General features: G+C 32.1%; 1 long non-coding RNA gene across 1 annotated transcript; it reads right to left on the bottom strand.

Moving 5' to 3' along the window:
• Window positions 1-12,594: 12,594 nt before the first annotated feature.
• LOC128982990 (uncharacterized) lies at window positions 12,595-14,225 on the bottom strand. Its single transcript, XR_008489770.1, has 2 exons — window positions 14,101-14,225; window positions 12,595-12,753 (listed from the first exon to the last, which is right to left on the bottom strand). It is a non-coding gene; the product is annotated as an uncharacterized LOC128982990 (long non-coding RNA).
• Window positions 14,226-15,474: the final 1,249 nt, after the last annotated feature.

The following is a 15,474-nucleotide window of genomic DNA, read 5'->3' as shown; positions in this document are numbered from 1 at the left end:
CAATAAAGCAATAAATAAAAACAATGTTTATAATTTAAATAAATCTATTTCATCAATTAAAATTATTATCAGGTAATCTCAGAACTATTAACATCTATAACAAGTTTCATAAGTAAAGATGTGGACATTACATACAATATCCTTTGGATCTGTATTTTTTCAATGTTTGCTTGTAAATGTAATCTGGAGATCCCACAGTTCTGGTTAAGCCCGAACATTCAAACATTCAAAATGTTCTCAATCTTGGCTAGATTTGGCTGTTTTCAGCCAAAACTAAGCCTGCCTGAATCCATATGATAATTAGTACTGTAGTAGTAAATTTAGCAGATGTAGTTTTTAAAGCCTGATTTGAAAGAGTTGCAAAAATAGTTTTTAACATACCTTATATGTTTTGTTTTCTTATATTTTCTATGAACAGGACTACGTCTTTTCTACATTCAATTATTTAAAAACATTGCCAGAAGTAGATGTTTGAGCGTTTCCGGCGTGTATTGCTCGTCATAATTTTCTACTAATATCAGGAGGTTTTTGAGCATGTATCCTGAAATTGTCCTTATTATGGCACTGTGAATTAGGTACTTTGTTGTAAAACTAAAACGAAAAAAAAACTGTTTTAGGCTTACTTAATTGGGCAATTATCTACCCTACGGATATATAGTTAATGATACTATCATCAACAAGATATCCAATTGTACAATAGGATGGGCATGGGAGGTACAGAACGTGTTGTTTAAACTCAGGTACAACCCGAGTGTTTTTGTTGGTAATAGCCAACTTAGATAAAAATATAAAGTTAACAATATGATTTATTAGTTAGAAATAGCTGATTTAAATAGTTTGTTCAACTCTAATTTACATAAGCTCAATATTTTTTTTTCAATCAAAAACAGGTAGTTAAGCTAGTCGACACTAAATCAACACTAAAATTTTTCCATATGAAAAACACATCAATAATTAGGGATGATGAATTTACTTGCACTGTTTAAAGTAAATAATAACACCGCATTTTCATAATATCTTATTTGGGTAAATATAGATTTGAGAATACCTAGTTAGTAAAAACTGGTGATTCATATAACTGTTTTTGTTCCCATTCACATATGATTAATATTATTTGTCATGCCCTAATATAGAATACATAAATACATACTGTAAAATACTGTACTCATTCGAACAGTGCTAGTCTCCAAACCTCCTGTAATACTTTCTTTGTATTATTTGATTAGTGGTCACCAGCCAAATGTTTTTCCTCTGTACAGTGTGTAATATTGGCTTTATTATTAACACACACTATTTTTCTTTGTTTATATTCACATCAGTATTTGGTAAACATCGTGGCAACCCATAAGCCTAATGTTAAAGTTTTAAGTTACTTAGGCATTATCAAATTGAAATTGTTTCTTCTCAAACCTTTTCCAGTTGTCGAAACAACAAATTATCAATTTTGCGTAATTTTTTAATCATGAGGATTTTGAATTGTTTATGCTGTTGTATTTATTGTTGTTTATTTCTTATGCTTGTATAATGTTGACGGTTGCAATGCAATTGTTAAATTTGTTTCACGGCAATAAAGATATTATTATTAACCTCGATAAGTTTGGCTAAAATATTTCTAATTGAGTGATAATGTAAGAAGGTTTGCATTGAAGCTGACCCTAAAGATGTTCGCTTTGCTACGCTCAATTAATATAAAACGATTATTACATTTCGAAGGATTTAAGTGTAACGTTTGTTAAGCTATTTTAAGACGTTATTTAAAATGCAATTAAATCTAAAGATGCTACGAAATCTAGTTTAGAGTGTTGTTTTCACAACACCATTTAGCTCTGCAAAGTCTACTCAAATCATTCAGTATTATGGTTTACACATAAAAATGTAGTAGTGCCAAAAGCTGTGCAGCATATTACCGGGGGACCGAGCCTTGCTCGGTTATGGTTGATTGGGTCTAATCGTTAAAACCTTGACGTAAACAGACATTTTATTATTTACGAAAACATTTTTATAACAAACCATAGCCATTTAATCTCTGAAATAATAACAACTCTAATATAAAAGTATGCAATCAGACAAAAATAATATACTTTAAAAATAATATAAAAAACAAATATTTATGATCTTGCTATGATCCCCTCTGGTAATAATAATATAATTGAAATTCGTTGTTCGACTTTTAAGCTCACCAATGACAGCAGATAACAATATGATACAAACAAAATCATGTAAGTTTCAAAATGGCTCGTGACAACGATTTTTCGCAACTACTTCTACAGAAATTGAGATTCTGTCTGTTTTTCATTGGAATTTAGCATACGGTAATAATTTTATGCCAATTAAAACCCCCAGATGTAATTAGTTTACTTTGAATGCCTCAGTACTTCAGGGAAGTTTTGGAGGGAGAGGGCTAAGTAAAATCATTACAATTTGATCGACACTACTTTACCCTATATCGAGTTTGTACTGTATTTTTTAATTTGCTAGTATACTGTGGATACTAGTGAGGAGCAAGCTGGCGTAGTGGTTAGAGCGCGGGACTTCAGTCCCTGAGGTTCCGGGTTCGATCCCGCCAAGTCACCAATGGATTTTAAGTGATAATGCCGCAACCCCTAGGTCTAGCCTGAAGTAATGTGAAAAACAATCCCAGGCTCGTGCCTAGCGTCCTATGACAAAAAAGTATACTGTGGATGGCATGTTATAAACACATATAACAAGTCTTTTGTTTACTTTTTCCTTGTTATTTTGTTCAACCGACATAGCAGCTTGGCAACCCATAAGGCCAATGTACTTCAGAGAGAAATCAGAATTTTCCTGAGGAAGTGGCTGCCGTCAACCACGTTTTTATAACTATAAGTCCCTAATTCCCAAAATAAGTAAACATCATTCAGCTGGATTTCGAGATATACAGTGTGGAACGAAGTTAGTGTTACAAAATTTTATGTGTTTAACTACTAGGTATTGGTGACAAATGGCACCAATTTAAGTTTCCATACCCTCACAGGTAGGGAATAACAGACAATTTAAGATTTTTTCAAAATATTTGTATTTGCTTACATAAAATGGCCCTAAGTGCACTAAAAATTGTTTTTATTCCAAATCCATTGTCATTTTTAGAATCCTCGTTAAATTTCTAATATTAATAGTACGAATTCACTGAGATGAAACATCTGCATACATAAAAGATATTATCGGCTGAACTTAAGTACAGGCAAACAGATATAGCTCGTATTAGAGTATTGGGTATGATAGGATAGGATTACACTATTTTAAGGCTTTACGTAATTTTATAATATCATTAATGAAGTTGAAATAATAATTAGTTACAATAAAGATAATATTGAAGAAACATAATGTGTTGGGTCTTGAATGATGTTATGGAATTGAAAGTAAATTACCATAATGAAAAATAAAAAAATAAATAAAAACTATACAAACTGTTTCAAAACTAAGTCCTTGTTAAAAGAACCAAATGAAAATTTATAATGCTCAACGTAAAAATAAATAGACCGGTTTCAGGGATCAACCCCAGGAGCTTACCCCTATAACGCCGATCGGATGGAGGGATGAATTTAGCACTTGAAAATCAAACCTCAACATCAATCAATATCAATGTCAGTTTGGACGATTTCTGATAGTCGTCCAGACTCCTTTGAAATAATTGTTGATTCCTCTTGAATTTGATAGTGTTTACCTACTAAAATAGTTGCATTTAAAGCTAAATATTTGAAATGGCTGATGCAGAAGTTTGTTTATTGAACTGAGAAACAATGTTTGCGTTGGGTTTCGGAGTTATCAATGATCTCTAGTTATGATCTAAATGCAAGATTAAGTCTAACCAAAACTACAGAAAATGGGCTTCGGAGGTCAAGTTCTGTACTAAAGTAATTCGAAAATATTTATTAAGTAATTTTACATTATGCTCCAAAATTGACATTTTAGTTTCCCTAGTAGTCGAAGTATTCAGCTGTGCATAGTGGTGAGTGAAGCGGGACGAACCTGGTTACATGCGAGTGCGGTTGCTCATACTTTCTTGTGTATGCATTTCATAAATCCTAGAATAACTTATCAAAATTCAAACACTGTAAAAAAATAAATACGTTGATGAAAGTTCTGCTTAGTTATATTTTATAATTATTTAGAAAGACAGCTAGATTACGCATGTGAAGGGCCAGTTTAAAACATTAGACGAATCTACAAGGGGACTCCACCCTCATTAAAAATTGGTAAAAAATCTAAATCGTAAAATAATATAATCTTGTAATTTGTGCCGGGATCGCCTTAGACAAATCCTGAAATCCCGGTATAGGATTGAACATACCGCTTAACTCGTTTAACGAAATTGAATAAAATTAGGAATATTCAGAAATTATAAAAAGGCAAAGGTTATGAGAGTATCACTCAATTAATTAGAGTTCACGACAGCATTAAGAAACCCTATAATGTGTTATTTGTGTTTATGTTTCTACACTATCAACATCTTTTACGTTTTGTAAGAGAACTGTCGAAACCCTGATCTTGCCACTATCTAACGTCAACCCTTTGTAAAGATAGCATTGACAGCCAAATGACAAACAGCATCTGGGTCCAGAAATGATCAACAAATGTTTATCTTCAATCATTTACTTTGTATATTTTTTAAATTTTACACTGTCATGTAACTAATCAAACAATTATATTTTAATTAAAAGAATTGTATTCCCTAAAAAGATAAGTTATTGCTATTAAATTCATGAAACGTTCTAAATTTGAGGCTTAGCTATGATCATTCATTATCTACAAGGGCTATTACAGTACTTAAAAATAAACAACACTATGAAAATAACATGAAGTTTGTTTTATCCACGAAATTTGCAAATAATACACAACCAAAGTATTTTTAATCTACCAAGAACAAGGTTTTCATACAAAAACAATGCAAAGATAACAATTCTTCAAGTAATTTTATCAACAACAAACAAAAAATGCGAATGACTAAAATCTGAGGGTAAAGGTTTGGACAAAAATCAGGCGATGTTTCAAAGTCAAAACACTTGCAGCCGGGGTCAAGGGGCATCAGCCGCAACTTCAGAGGTGGAGGGCAAGAGTTATCTGGCTGTAATTAATTATCTGGTTATTATTTTGTTTGTAAACAAGAAGAATAAGGAAAATTTGCATCTGTTTTAAAACCAATGTTCTTAAGTACATTTTAAAGCTGCTGAGTATTTGAGATGTTTTATAGAGTAATGAAAAGTGGTAAAAAACGGTACTTTCCTGTTAAAGGGAACATTCATTATTATCGATGATTTTTTTCTCGATATATCGATATTAACAAATTGAAACATATCATCTGACAACTACGATAAATATTGTTTAGTATCAACAAACAATAATGAAATGAAACTGTTAAAAAAAATAACCTAACATAACTAACCAAACTTGCTGTATGTTTAACTTGCCTTTTCTGTTATCAAAAGGAATTTTCAAATAGTACAGCAAGTTTGGTTGGTTATGTTAGGTAAGCTTAGAACGGTTTCATTTCTTAATCAATATAATAGACTATTTTAGCCAAAACATGATCAGTTGTCAATGTAATGGATCGGTAAACAAAAATATCGATATATCGAAAAAATCATCGATAATAATGAATGTTCCCTTTAACAGGAAAGTACCTAAAAAACTACTTCAAAAAATAGGTTTTTGAAACTTTTTTTATAAAACATGGAAAATCTTAATTTTTTATTAGCCTACATACATTGTGTTGAGATAAAAACAAATCATCTTTCATAATGAATTAATTTTGTACAACTTAAAGGTAACAGTGAAAAAAAAACTCTATATTTTAATTCCAATGTTATTCTTGAGGAGAAAAAGGAGAACGTTGTAGGTTACTTGTCTATTATTTTGTTAATACAAATTGGCGAATTCATTCATTACTCCTATACTATTAACTATTAATCCAAACAATTTTTTACCTCCCCCGTAGCAGCGAACCTAAGCACTCATTAGATCTATAGTTATGAAGATGGGGAATAAATATTTATTGTTTATGGAAATGATTTAGATAACATCCAATCAGACAAATTGGAATTCGCTTAGTCTGCAGGTTTTGTGCGTGTGCGGCCTTATTTTATTAGTCTAATATTTACATACTAAAAACATAATCTTACTAGTACTAATATATATAAATTTTTACCAATGACTCTACAGCCTTGGAAATCGATCTGACCATCGACACTGGAGAGGAAGGTCGACTAACTAGTTTACACCACCCTGAGCGACGGTACTCAAGTCCAAATCTGTTGAGACTGGTCAAAACAAAATTAAGGCGAGGAGCCTGCTGTGACCCTCTGTGTCCAGATACTCCAGTAGGCTACGCGAAAATTGACGAAAATATCTTTTAGGCAAACATTTAATTCATGCACTGCACATACGTCCAGGAAGAAAGGTGATTAACCAGGACCACTGAATCACAGACAACAGAGGAACTATTACTATACTGTCTACAACTATATTGTCTGTGACTGAATGCCGGAAACCTGTTTAACGGGGAGGATGCTTAGTCAGTTTGAATAGTTGTAAAATCATTTTCCCAAAGAAGCTACCTAAATCTTTAGGTATTTCACAGTTTTTACACATTCCTTAAAACTCTGAAAGGAGAAGCCGTTTATGCCAAAAAAGTTTATTCCTTTGAGATTTTTATGGAATGTGTGCCTTACAGTTACAACTATGTTTTGATTATTTTTTGAGATACAGTACCTATCAAATACTTTTGTGAAAAGGAGTGTACTATGGTAAACGTTTCATCCTGTTGATACCTCCAAGGTGATTTGTGCCCGTTCATCCAGACCTTCAAAATTAAAGTGTTTACGAAATATTAAGAAGCATTGTACAAGTATAAGAATTGTATAAGAACGTTGTAAGCAAGTTTAAAATATAGACACGCTGACGATGACGTTTTTAAAACACTAAAATATAAAAATAGTGTGGGCTTAAGTTGTAAACAATAATTGTGTGTCCTAAATTGCACATTCAAAATAGATTACAAAATTGCTTTTTTTCCAAAAAACTACAGTAGTAGCAGTGCTGTATTAATTTCACTAATGCCAGATTTACTTTACTAGAAAATTTCAAACTGCACGCAACAGTTTTTATGTCCGTTTTAATGTATGTAGGATAGGTATGGAAAGATATAAAATATTTTTCAGTCCAAACACCCTCCTTCGCCTTCCAGACGAATTGTCTAAAATCAAAACACATTGAATCTGTCGCCCAAACCTCGAGTTCTCCAGGATATTTCCTTCTGAGTGAAATGTCGCGGCTTCCGATGTAAGATTGCGAAATATCCGGTCGTTTCAACAATTAGTGAACTATTAGCAACCGCGAGATGAAATCAGCGGCGGAACTCATCTGCCCGCACAACTCGATTACGTCACTGTAAAGACGTGTGACTGCTAATCAGGTGTTAATCTCTTTACGATTCATCCAGAAATCACTGGTTCGGAAATTGTTTTTGGTTTTCTTTTGAGATTTCAAGACCATTTTTTGCATCAGATTTGCAATCTTTGAGAATAAATAGGAAACAATTCTCCTCATAGGACTGAATTCATAGAATTTTATTTGAAAATAAAATTATATTGGTACTGTGGAAAGGAGTGAAACATTTAAAGTTTCAATATCACAGAGGGTACCGAGAAGAATCGCGAACTGTTTTGCTAGTTTTAAAACTTGTTGTGCTGCAAAATGTAAAATATTGAGAAAACTGTAGGTGAATTCGGACATTTCATGGCTAAAATACGTTATAGCAAGAATATTAAAACAGAACCAGTATGGTTCATAAACATAAACCAATTATGTCACTGGCCCCATAGTAAACATTATTTAACTTGTTGGTACTGTCCAAACCGTATGGTAATGTTATTAGTATATGATTTGGGCCAGTTACGTAATTTATTTATGTTTATTAGCTATACCATTTCTGTTCTAATATTCATGCGTTATAGTATATTCATATTTAGGGCCTATAGTGGTTGTCGACATGAGCCCTAGTATAGTTTAACTGAAAATAAAGCGCGGTTCGACAATAACTTCAGTTCATAGTCATAGTCAAGAATCATTATTCATAATTTAAGTATACATTGTTGTACATGAATAGTGTCAATCAATCAAAACTAATGCTTAAGACTAAATTAAAGCCATTGCAATGAACAATATTTTCCCATCTGACTGCATCATTTTCAAAGCTAGTCTTTTTAGTTTTTTAGTCTTAGCTAGTTTGTTTTACAAAACACAAATTTACGGTACTTTGGTATTATACGAAGGTCACATATTTTACAGCACGTTGTGACGGTTATGTTGGGTTGGATTATCATAAATATGTTTGTAGGACTTTCCTCTTTTCGTTATGAATCAAACGATACCAGATGAGACATACTTTCTATATATATTCTGTTTATTTATTTATTATGGTAACCCAACCTAACATTACCGCCGCAGCGCGCTGTATAAAGGTGGCCTCATTATAATATCAAACTTAAGTATAAATTAAACTTCATAAATTATGTCCCAAAATAGTTAAATCTTTTTTTGCTTCTTATACAGACGGATGTTAGTTCTTTAGATGCAGAAGCTATTACTCCACCACACAATATAAAAAACTGTTATAAATTACCTAATAAAATATTAATAAATAAATTTTAATTTCTCTAAATATTAATAAAAGAATGTATATAATTTTTGTGAAATAAAAAACAATGAACAACACCATTAATGAAACCTGACACGAAAATAACAACACAAATGTTTTACTACCTGCGAAAAAGAAATAAAGGAGAATATTTTCTTCGTCAAAATCGGTGGAGGAATTTCGACGTCAGAAAGTGTCCTACAGTTGATGTCCACGATTCTAGCTGATTCTTTTGTGCATTTTGTAAAACAATATAGCCTTTCAACATATATTGAAAACAGCTCTTTTCACTACTTCATAACGTAATAGTTATTTGTGTAACTAGTGGTGAAAGTGGCACTTTGCTGCACACGAGAGCAATGTTTACGCACGAGCCGCAGGCGAGTGTGGAATGATCTCGAGTGCAGCAAAGGCCTTTTTCACTCGTGTTACACATAATATTTTTCCTACAGTCACTATAAAGCATATAAATAATTAGTCTTTCAAACACTATACAACACGTTTTTAGGTTCAGCTGGCAACACAAATAGGTGCCCTAGAGAAAGTAGTACCCGCGGTCCGTATCACTCCGCTATTTTTCCTCGGCAAGAAATGTGCTTCGCGTTTTGAGAATATAGTTCCGTATGTTTTTTTTTTAATTTGAAGTGGTTTCCGCGCCTAAAAAATATGCTTTAACGGTATTTTCTTGTATATTAAGATCGTAGGAATGTTTTAAAAACGTTTAAAAGAAAAGTCCAGAAAGTTCAGAAATACCGAAACTATAAATACGAAATGACAGGTGAAATCGTAGTTATAATAGTCAATCAGCTGCTCATAGTATTATTATCTTTAAGTGTTGCCAACCTATTTCCAAGCGTACACGGATTACGTTCACAATAGAACCACGCTGTTTTGTGTTGTTTCGTTGGAATCCTGATGTGCGGCAAAGTATAAACCGTACGACAAAGTATAAACCGTACGGCAAAGTATAAATATGCAGCAATTAGCAGCTCTCTGTACTATAAACAGTACAAGGAAGCCAACTTTGTCGGGTGACTGTAGGAAAAACATATTTCTGGATATTTAGGTTCTTGCTCTGTCAGTGTTGTATCAAGTAAGATGTGCCCGGCAGGGGTGAGGGGTGGGAAGGAAATAGCTTGTTTGTGTCGATTCCTTCATCCCTTAGTCCCAGTAACACTGTCACCGTCACAGGAGTGATCGATCCCAGTCTAAAGCCAATACGTTGACTACAGATACTACAGACCTACAGATAGCTCCTCCCCAACCATAAACATTAACATTACAGAGGGACAAGTTTAAGGTTCACTACTAAAGGCAGAAGAAAATTTACCAAAATTATGTACGAGTTGATTCAACATGTTATAGGCCTACTATTTTACGGGTTTCAAAATAGTAAGCACCTTTTCTTTCAGTCGTTCCAGCGACTTCACAAGGAATACTTGGTAAGGACGCAAGATATGAGAAATCAATCGATAGCTGTTTTTAGTAAATATAAATTGGATATAAAAACGAAAAAAAATAATATTAATTATATTTAAATTCTAATTTTTATCAGATTTTACACTTAACTATTATAATCAGTACATTATCCAACTGAAGTTAATAAATGCAAAAATTGAAAAGTATATATTGTGGCAAACAAAACTAGGCTCATTATTTTATGTGGCACTTCTTTATTCGGAGGTCTTAACCAATTTGGCCCATTCAAATGGCAAATCACGATTTTTAGGCGCAAAATGAGGCGCACTCTATAGATTGGCCTTATTTTGCTTGGCGCGTACAACTAAAAAGTGGGAGATTTAAGCTATTTATCAATCGGTTTTTTTTACTTAGTTTTGATCGCTAGAAAACTCGAAATGCTAAATACAGTTGCTGATATCATTTCATAAATCTGGAATTTTATGTAACTTGAGTTATAAAATGACCACCATTTTGAAACGAATACACATTTTTCAGAGATATTTTTTCACAAACTTTATTTATATAACTGTACACTAGACTTCAAAAACAAATCTTAAATAGTTTTTGAGATATAGTTAAATACACAAAAATATGGTGGATATCTCACCAATAAAGAACTTTTTTTATGTTACACTTGTTGATTCTCGTTATATGTATTTTGACTTTTAAAACATATTCTTAATTGTTGTACTTATTTACTTACTTAACCTTTTGTATTTTTATGATCTTGTCATACGTGTCTTCGTATAAAGAGTCGCTTTTAAAACATTTAATTTGGAGCTCTGGACTTTGAGTTGAACTGACTACTTTCTTTCTAGAAGTTTTCCTTACACCTTACACCTTATCCTATTATGGTGGCTTAGACAAAATGGACACCATGTATATTAAAAATATTCCTATTAGTTTTAAGTAGGCGTGTATTAGAGATTTGATTGTTTTCTTAAATATTGTTAAACACGAAGAAACTATTGCCATAAGTGGCATGGCAAGACCTAGCCCCTGTATTTATTTATTTACTATTAACTTTTTGATGTCCTCAGAGACCAAAAGGCTAGCCTATTTATTGAAAATATATGTCCGTGGTACACTTGATTGAGTTCGCGAACCAACAATTGTCATTTAACGGAGTATCATATGGTTTTATTTTTATTTACAAAATACCTATGTGTTTTTTTTACGTTTACCTTTAAAATATAAAAATGCCAAACTTTTATTACATCCACCGTGTAGAGCTTTGAAAACCAATAATTTTGAATATGGAACCATTGTCGTAGGATTAGAAGTTACGGAGAGTACAACTTGTATATTTAAAATTCCCATGTAAAAAGTAAACTGTTGTTTTTTTTTATATTTTATACCATACTATTAACATAAAAAAAGGCTTACCTCCCTATACAGAAGCATCAAACCCAAGTAGTCATTAAATCTAATGCTATTTAAATAGGGAATAAATCTGCCAAGTTTAAGGAAATATTTGAGTCGAAATACATTCATATAAATGGAAAATCACTTAGACTGCTGGTTTGCTGCACTAGGGCAATTAATTTTGGAATTAAAACATTAGGTAACTGAATTATATACTTATACTTGCTATAATGTATATAATTAATTATCTTTGTCTATGATAAAATCCATTATATACATTATGTACAGTTTGTGTTGATGTATTGTTTTGCATGTTACAGGCGGGAGCAGAATATCCTTCAGAAGTTACCACCCCTTCCCCCACCAATCTGACGTTCACTCCTGGCAAAAGTCCTCTGTGTAGCGGTAAGTCACCTAATTTAATTTAATAAAAAGAAAATTAAGTGATATTTCTTTTCTCTATTTTTGTATAGATTTTGTGATCAGTGATGATCAGTAGGGTATATTATTGCATTGATTGTAAATAACAGGATTTAAAACACATGTGTGATTATACGTATCTTGTATGCTAACAATTTGAGAAATAGGCAAAATTATTTCGTTATGGTCATTATTTTCATACAAGATCTTCATTCATAATTTTGTTCCTATTCTCATCCATGTATGTCTACAAATTGAAAATTAATAAATATGACTTATATTACCTACTCAGTGGGTGAAAACCCCAAATACTTAAATTTATGTTATCTTTCACCTTTCGTCGTATTTTACAATGCTTTGGTTTCAACCTTTGGCGATCCAGCCCCATTATATTATTAATACTTCATAGGAGTAACAATAGGAAAAATTAATATAAAGTTGTACAGTTAAAATAAAATTGGACTAGTATGCCCCACTTTTAACTGAAATATAGGAGAAATAAGTCGCCTATCTGTAAGACGATTCAGTGTAATTTAAAGCTCAACTATTAATCAATCCAGTGTTAGTTTTCTGTTCTTATAATTAACATTTTTGCTATGTATAATAAAAAACTTAAAGTAATAGCAATACTAATACAGTACTAGGATTATGACCGACTACAAGAAAGGGGGTAGCTTATAAATTAAAAACAATTTAATTCTGAAAATTTGGTTTTTATTAAGATGTGTAAAAAAGTCAATAAGGTGTAGGGTAGTCCGGTGGTTATTCTCGTTGCATCGTGTTGTCCGTGTCCAAGTCGTGTCCGTGTACAGAAGCCGAGACGTGTCCGTTTTGTACTAGCCCTCCATCATCTGAAACATCACACGAATATTATTTTAGATATTTAAAAACTCGTGTTACTATATGATGTCCACATTAATATAACATAAAGATTTTAAATACTTAGAACTTGTATTTAAAATTGTATGTGTACCCCAGAATCGATATTAGGGCTGTGTGTTATCAAAATAATTAAAATAAAAAAAATATCTGTTCATGAACCAACAAAAAAAGATAAAAAAGAAAAACACCCGTTTTCCAAATTTGATCAATATATGTTCATAAACAAGAGTAAACTACAACAGTTTACTTATTCTTCATAAGAATAACATGCGGGAATTTTAAATTTAATTTTTTTTTTAATTTTCTCCGTAACCATTAGGCACACAATAACGCTTCAATATACTAAATTATTTGTTTTTTAAGCTCAACAAAATAGTTTTAAAAGAAATTGCAAAAATGTTTTTAGGGTCAAAAATGGGGGAAATCCCATTATTACCCCATAAAACCCCCCATAAACCCCCGTTCCCATAGTCCGATCATGCTAGTTCGCGAACTCGTTGGAATAAATATAGGTTTACACGTTTATAACACATTTCATCAAAATCGAATAACTTTTGCTCGAGTTATCGTGCTAACGGACATTTTTATATATATTATATGAATTCGAACGGTTGGTGTTTTTGGCCTAAAGGGACCTCAAAATGAAAAAGTAAATCAGTCCCAGATCAAGGTCTTACGATTAGTATCACGGTAATAGCTTATTCCCTCCCTATATGGGAAATTCGCTAAAACATAATATTACAGGATATCTAATCGTTTATTTTGTTATCAATATTTAATCAACTGCGATAAAAGTCTTCCTTTCAAAGGACCCGGAATATTGTAATGGGTGTTAACTGAACCACTTTTAGCAACATAAGTTACTCTATCACAGGACGTACAGTATGTTAGGAACTAGTCTGGAAAGCCTTTACCTGACAAGTGTGTTTAAATTACCATACGAGTAAGGCAAACAAATATTCGCTATACTACTCCAATTATTCTTATAAATATCGATATTTAAAAAACACTTTTAACCGATTAAAAATCAAGGATTATTTGCATTCAGACTTGTAATTGTATTGTATTTAAAAACATTAATACCACACTTTTTATCAGGAGTTTTACTCATTTAATATTTAAGATTCCTGTAAAATAAAAAGATGTTTAATTGCTTCAATTTAAGTTAGTGTTTGCTTTTACATACACTTGAAGTTGTAACCCAATGGTACTGTAGCGGATTTATGATGATAGTTTTATAAATAAAACCATAAGGATCGTTGAAGAGATGGAACTTGAGATATTTAGACTATTCAATATATATTTTGGAAGTTAACCTGATGTGAGAGTCTAGTAGTAGCCGACGACGGTCATGTTGACGTTGGTCCTCTCCTTGCCCATGATAATAGTAGTCTGATGTTTCGTTGAAGGAAATATCTGATACAGTGACAGTCAGCTGAGCCTTATATACCCACACTGACTATCTACTGACCAATCAGAGCGCTGCGACTGCATCAGCTGTTCAAACTGTACTTTGAACAGTCTCGCGAGAACGAACAATGAAAAATGTTGATACAGCCTTTCCAAGGCTAGTGAATGATTTGAATAAAGAAAAAAATATCTGTTTAGTACACCTATAATTGAATGAAATAAATAGATAAAACTTTCAAAGCTCACGTACTAGTAAGTGTTAATCAACTCGTGTAGAATTTAATTACAATACAATAATAGTTGTTGATGTTTGATAATATATTAGTCAATTATTCAATTCTCAGGTCTCCACCTGTGCAAAATCTGCGCATTTCAAAAGGGCTGAAACATATTCACTAGTTTATAAAAATGTAGCTACATTGTCGATTTTGGGTCAACACCATAACATGCGATTTGCCAACCACAATAAGGATAGGATTAATAATCTTAATGGTAGCCTATTTAAAATTAATTTTATAAACTTGTTCGTCACTTGTTAATCTTGAAAATATGACTGTGGTTGAATAATCAAAATTGAAGAATAAGAATTCACATTGGAGGTGTTGTAAAAAATTTGGATTCAAGCTACTGTCCATAAGCAACATAAAAAATGTTGTGTGTTAATCTAAAAATAAGGTGAAAATAGGCCATATAATGTTCTATGATTGATTGAGAGGAATCCTAATGTCTGGACCTAAAAAAATTGAAATAACTCTTATTCTGCATACTTCTACCACCGATATTGGTTTATTAATGCTACGATGCGCTTCATGTTTGCAGTTTTTTTCAAAATATTGCCATATTTAACACTGATAACTCTACCCAGTAAATGACATTAGTTATGGAAATGTTAGGAAGTAAAAAAAACCCCAAATGAACATGCTAAAATTATGTAGTGCATCGAAAAAATTATTTACAAATGAACAGAGACGATTATTTACAAGTAATAAGTATATATAAAGTTCCATTTGTGCCCTTCAAAAATAAAATCAACATCAAACTACACACTACAAGTTAATTGTTGTGTAGTGGCCGTTCTGTTAATGCAAAAAAAAGTAAAAATGATAAAATTAGAAAAATAAGATGTGACCAATGTTCTTGTCATTACGCACATTCATGTTAGTGAACATAGTGAGTTTTTAAAAGGATTATACTACATTTGGAATTGATATAAAACTGCACTGAAGATCTGCAATACTAGATACTCATTAGTTTGTTTTGCAGTATCAGGCCTCCAGCTT

The sequence above is a fragment of the Macrosteles quadrilineatus genome, unplaced genomic scaffold (assembly GCF_028750875.1).
Source record: "Macrosteles quadrilineatus isolate MER2022 unplaced genomic scaffold, UCM_ALF_1.0 Scaffold_1__1_contigs__length_201487025, whole genome shotgun sequence".
Taxonomy (NCBI): domain Eukaryota; kingdom Metazoa; phylum Arthropoda; class Insecta; order Hemiptera; family Cicadellidae; genus Macrosteles; species Macrosteles quadrilineatus.
This window is presented reverse-complemented; position numbering and strand designations above follow the sequence as displayed.